This window comes from Lissotriton helveticus, chromosome 8 (genome assembly GCF_964261635.1).
Source record: "Lissotriton helveticus chromosome 8, aLisHel1.1, whole genome shotgun sequence".
NCBI classification, from domain to species: domain Eukaryota; kingdom Metazoa; phylum Chordata; class Amphibia; order Caudata; family Salamandridae; genus Lissotriton; species Lissotriton helveticus.
Window position 1 is genome coordinate 830,812,171 of NC_136069.1, and position 6,684 is coordinate 830,818,854.

Below are 6,684 nucleotides of genomic sequence, written 5' to 3' on the forward strand. Positions count from 1 at the left end.
ACCCTTCATAAAACCTGGCTTATAGTACTGCAACAAGCAAGACAGGGTCGGTCGTGGGTCCATGCCAGAAGTCTCTGCTCCTCTGGAGCTGTTTGAGGCACCAGGGTATTTCACTGGTGGCTCACAACCAGACAAGATCTTTAAAAATCAGGGGGGTGAGCTTAGCTGCTGACACTTAGACCCAGAGTTGGAGCTGAGTGTCTTCCAGCGATGCAAGAACCCTGGCTCAAACTCTTTGCTAAGGCATAGAAAGCACAGTGTCAACACTTTTGTGTGTTGGAATTCCCAAGTAGGCTCTCCCTTAGAGACACATTCCACATGCACTGGTGCAGTGGACTGTATACCTTCCTGAAGTTGCCTCACCTGCCTCACGTTCTAAAAAAAATTGGTTTCAACTGTGCCAAAGTCGTCCAAATGGCTCTGGATTGGACCAGGACAGTGTGGTTCCTGGAACTTCTGGGTCAAAGCATCTTTTGTCTGATCAGGCTGCCACTTGGAGAGGGTCTTCTATTGTAGCAGCTGTGTAGGGTTCTGCACCTGGGCCATCTACACCTCCATGCGAGGAGATTGAATAGTGACTTATGATCTCCTTCAACAGTCCTCCTGATGTCTTCAATGTGATCCTGGCAGCCAGATGTCCATCTATGAAATCTGTGTATGCTGAACACAGGGACAAGGTTGTGGCTTGTTGCGACGCATGGCAGACAGATCCGTTGCAGGCCAAACTGTGAGATGTATTGCTCTATGTTTTGTCTTTGGCCCACCAATAACTTGCTGTGGGCACTGTTAAAGGTTATATACCAGCTCTTTCGGCCTATTTTTTCATTTGCTTGACTGGCCGTCCTGGTTCAAATCACCAGTTGTGATGCGTTTTCTGAAGATTTGCATTATATGTTTCCAGCAAACCCCTTTGTGGTGCTACAGTGGACATTAATTTGGTCTTCACTTTACTCACATATACCCCTTTCGTGACATTGCACAGTTGTCCATTGCATCTCCTCACATTAAAATGTTTTTTTGGCTGTAATTACATCGGCCTGCTGTGTAAGTGAGCTCCAAGCCCTCTCTGTCCAGCATCCTTATGCCACCGTTTTTCTGGACAAATTGGTGTTATGTACACGAGCAGTGTTCCTTCCGTAGGTGGTGACTCCTTTTCATGTCAAACACGTCATCACTCTTCCAAACTGCTTTGCATCGGCTCATCCCTCAAAAGAGGAAGAAAGACTCCACCACTTGGACCCTAAGGGAGTGCTGATCTTTTACATCGATCGTACCATGGAACATTGGGTGGCTGATCAGCTCTTTGTACGAGGTATTTTAAGATCTGCTACACTTTGGCGAAGAAGCAGCTTCCATAAGGCTTGAGGGCTCATTGCACCAGAACTAAGGCTGCTATCTCTCCTCATGTGAAGTGCCTGTCCTGGAAATCTGTCAGGCTTTTATGTGGATTTCAGTGCAAAAGTTCACCAAACACTAATGCCTTGACGGGCATGTCCAACAAGAAGGGCATTTCACCTTCTGATCCTGAAGGACTTTTTTTTATCTGAGCCACTCCTTAGACCCACCACCTTTAGAGTTAGTACTTTGGTATTTATTCACAAGGTGAGGAATATGCGGCTAGAAGTATACATCAGAGGTTGCACACCTTTAGTAACACCTTTTCTGGTGGATCCTCTATCTAACCGCATATTGCTCACCGCGGTCTCCCACCTCCCTGTTCTGTGGACTGATCTCCTTTTCCATCTTACGAGGTCACAATTTGTGAATCTGCACACTGCTTACTGCAATCTGCAGTTGGGCTCTATGTCTGAGGGTGCAGGCCAGTGAATGTAAGAAACTGACATCAGAGCGCATGGGTGGCACTTACATGCAACTCCAATCATCACTTCCAGAGTGGAACAACGCAATGCAATGGCATCTTAGGCTCTCCAAGCAGCAGGATGGCTTTGTATTTGGCAGGCTGGTTGGAATCTCTGACAGATGGTGACTGAGGTGCTGTCTTACCTACCAGACACCAAACATGTACTCACCTTTCAGAATGATGTGCATTTCAACCCACTTGTCCACAATTTGGTCTGCAATGATGTGGAATCACTCAACACAAACATCATCCACTATTTGGTCTCCTATGATGTGGAATCATTCTACGCAAACATCCCCCAAGACGACATCCTACTGACAGTCAGAGTTGCTAGAACATAGAGAACAAGATGACTTGATCCCCACCTCCTTTGTCATGGAGTCCGCGTCTCTAAGAAAGAAAACCTCTTCTTATTCCAGAACCAACTCTAATGGCCCAATGACTGAGACTTCACTGGGCCATACATTTGCTCTAAGCATGGTAATCTCTACATGCACAGCTTTGAGACCTCCGACATCTACCCAACTGGTAACCCCATCCAAATGAACCTCAAACTATGGAAGAGATATATAGGTGACATCTTGCTCATCTGGGAGGGTGACCTTACCATGCTACATAGCTTTTCAGATTGGCTCACCACAAGAATCATACACCTCAAATTTACCTGCTAATCCAGCAGAGTTTCACTTCGTTTCTTGGACCTACTACTATTCCCAAAGGACGATGGTATATTTTCAGAACTATACAAGAAACCTATGGCCTGGAACTCACTGCCTTGCTATTCGTGACAACCTTCCAGTGGGAAAGTTCTTCAGACTCCGAAGGAACTGTATGAAACTTGAGAAGCTCAACAACACGCAGCGGAATTGAGTGACCACCTTACCCAGAGACGCTACCTACGAGATCTCATTCGAAGAGCGACAAAAAGAGCCAGAAATAACCACAGAGAGGACCTCATGGAAACCTTCCCCAAACACACTCCGTACAGACTGGTCCTTGTCAGTACATACAGCCCTTGACTAACACTTAAAAAAAAAAGCCATCAACAGAAATTGAGACATCCTTAATACAGGTAATAGTACACTAGCTAAACTCCTGTTCACCCTGAAACGGAGTAAGAACATTGGTGACATAGTTATTCACACTAGAGCACCACACACATCACAAAGAACATACCAGGACATGTTATGGTATTTACCCCGGGTTATAGGACACTTCCCTTGCGGCTCCTATTCAGTCTGGCATCTAACACAACCTCTGAACCAGATTGATCTAGGTTTGAGTACACCATGGGAGTTGCTCACTCCTACCAATAGCAACACCAGTAGGGTAATTTATCTCATCACTCCCATTGCAAAAAAAACAGCATTAGGTGCCCAGACATCATTACAGGTGGAACAAAAAGTCCCCAACACCTACTTGAAGATAATATATGCATTTCTTAAATACTCATTAGGTCTCACCTAGCAGCGCTCATGCGTTGCTTGGAAAAAGACCTTTAGCCATCGATGCAGTTTTGGCCCCAAAAACGTGCACGCGTTGCATTGCCTTCAATGGCAACGTGTGCACGTCTGGCGATTTCACTTGCAGAAGAAAGCTTGACACCGTATGTTTGTAATTAACTTGCAACCACATGGTGCCCCTGGCTCGCTCCTGCAAGGGAGACGCTTTGTGTGCTCTGGGCCACACTCCCCCCACCCCTCCCACTTTTAGCGCGAGACTTGTTTCCCTTTGCATTAACCCCTTCCCTCCCCGACCCTCCAAAGTTGGAGTCCGCAGCTTCCCGCAGCTGCCGGCCGATCCTGGAAAAAAGCGTTCTTTTAACTTGTTCTAGCTACTCCTTCTAACAGACCTTGATTGAAAGTTACGAACTGTGAATTTTCATTAGTCCGGCTCCACTCAATCTGCCACCGCACTCCCATCGGGTCCTTGACAGCAGCAAAATGGCCCTTACCTCTCTATACCTGGTCATTAGGGTCTGGTAGGTTATAATTACCCTACTGCTACTGATAGGGCCCTTTGCTGCAACGTGAAACGTTTTGTCGCCGAGACACGCTGGGTCCAGAGCGCGCACCCCAAGCCTGGAAGTGCACGCGCGTGCATGGCTTCGCTGCAGTGGGTGCATCAGCAGTCTGTGCTGAGCCCGTTGTTGCAACTTAATGTCCTCCATGCTGTCCAGACGCAGGCTTTACTGTCGCATGCTGCAATAGCTGTAAATTCAGGCTAACAGTTTGCTAAGCTCTCTAAACCCCTGATCTGTATTTTTCAGTAAAGTAATTTCATCGAATGTGCGTCATTATTTCCAGGATGGATCGTAAAACCACACAGTTAAGTTACAAGAAGCATTTTTTACATTGAGGTAAATAGTAAGAAAACGTACGAAAGGCTCAGCGCCTCCTCGTGCTAAGGACATTTCTGAAGCTGGGTGCACTGCTGCGGGCATCAATGCGTTACCGACCCGTGTAGCTAAACAGCTTCGAGCACAGTAGAGTGGGAAAGGCCACATTTTGACCTTTAAAATGTGCTGAGACATTTAATAGGGGCGTAGGGGGAGCCCAGAGAGTCATTAAATCTAACGAGCATTGGCATAGCCAATAGGTCTCGTTTGATTTGCAATCGAGTAGTGCGAGGACGACTGCCACATTGTTTAGGGACTCCAAGCACCAGTATCCAGCACGCCAGGAGGCGCTCGACTTGAGGCAAGGGGGAGGAGCTCCCCACACTGCTATAAACGTACCAACACCCCCCCCCCCACAGCACAGGATAACAGCTGCACTGTTTGGGGACTTCAAACCCTAGTATCCAGCGCACCAGTAGGTGCTTGACTTGAGCCAAGGGGGAAGAGTCCCCTACTGCGATAAAAAGCACCAACACCACCCTGCTGCACGGGTCGACTGCTGCATTGTTTGAGGATTCCAAGCCCCAGTATGCAGTTTGCCAGGAGGCGCTTGACTAGAGGCAAGGGGGAGTAGCCCCCCTCCATGCTATAAAAGCGTCAACACCACACCGCAGTGCGGGTCGACTGCTGCATTGTTTGGGGACTCAAAGCCCCAGTGTCCAGGGCGCCAGGAGGCACTTGACTAGAGGCAGGGGGGTGTAGCCCCCCTCCATGCTATAAAAGCGTCAACACCACACTGCAGTGCGTGTCGACTGCTGCATTGTTTGGGGACTCAAAGCCCCAGTATCCAGGGTGCCAGGAGGTGCTTGACTAAAGGCAAGGGGGAGTAGCCCCCCTCCATGCTATAAAAGCGTCAACATCACACCGCAGTGTGGGTCGACTGCTGCATTGTTTGGGGACTCAAAGAACCAGTATCCAGGTCGCCAGGAGGCTCTTGACTTGGGGCAATGCAGGAGGATACCCCACCATGCTATAAAAGCACCAACACCACCCTGCATTGTGGAACGCAGACGGGACACACCAAAGCAAAGCCCGTCCAGGCCCATCGGTGCGTAGAGTAGGCTGGGCCACCCATCTTGGCCTTTCACTTTGAGGTACTGTGATCTCTTACTTAGTTTATCATTCTATTACCTCCTTCAGTTCTGATTTTGTGGTATCTTGGCACATTACGTGTCTAATTTACTAGCTGCTTCCTGTTGCGGGATCTTGTGTCCTGTGTGACTAACAACGATGGCAAAGCACAAGCTAGGCCTAAATTCAGTAGGGGCTGTCAACAAGAAATCTGACACCCTAGATGAGTATATAGATAAGACGGTGATCGCACTTGACAAAGAAATCCACCTTGTGGAGAGCAGACTCTCAATAGCCCTGTCACAATCTGCCTTTGATGCCCAGACTAGCACTAGGGAACAGGAATGTGCTGCCAGAACCCATTGCATCTAACCTCTCTCTCCTCTCCCTGCTCACAGTGCTGCTCAACCCCTGCCTCTCCCTGCAATAGGAAAACAAGCATTGGCATAGCTAATAGGTCTCGCCTTTAGGGCCTTATAGGTATTTAGTTATGCAGCAGGTCCCAAATGCCAGACCTATTGGCTATGCCAATGCTTGTTTTTAAGGTAGCAAAAAACACAGTTGATGGACAGAATGTAGAACAATGTCATACATTCACCCCAGTACAAAGATCCGGGCCTAAATCCATCGTTTTTTTGCACTCCACACCACCCTGGGTTAGACACTGGCTATATGCAAATCTGCTCTGACCCTGTGCCTCATGGGAACAGTCCAGTCCGAACTACCAAGCCATGTCTTTCCCAGATCGGAATCAAGCATCCAAGGACCGGTTTCTGGCTATCAGCCTTGATAGCTTGACTCCAGTGGTGTGGAGAGCCTGGGACTCACGTCTGAGCATACCCAGCCCACTCGGGGTGAAAATTGCAAAAAACACAGTTGATGGACAGAATGTAGAACAATGTCATACATTCACCCCAGTACAAAGATCTGGGCCTAAATCCATCGTTTTTTTGTACTCCACACCACCCTGGGTTAGACACTGGCTATATGCAAATCAGCTCTGACCCTGTGCCTCATGGGAACAGTCCAGTCCGAACTACCAAGCCATGTCTTTCCCAGACCGGAATCAAGCATCCAAGGACCGGTTTCTGGTTATCAGCCTTCATCAGCCTGGATAGCTTGACTCCAGTGGTGTGGAGAGCCTGGGACTCACGTCTGAGCATACCCAGCCCACTCGGGGTGAAAATTGCAAAAAACACAGTTGATGGACAGAATGTAGAACAATGTCATACATTCACCCCAGTACAAAGATCTGGGCCTAAATCCATCGTTTTTTTGCACTCCACACCACCCTGGGTTAGACACTGGCTATATGCAAATCAGCTCTGACCCTGTGCCTCATGGGAACAGTCCA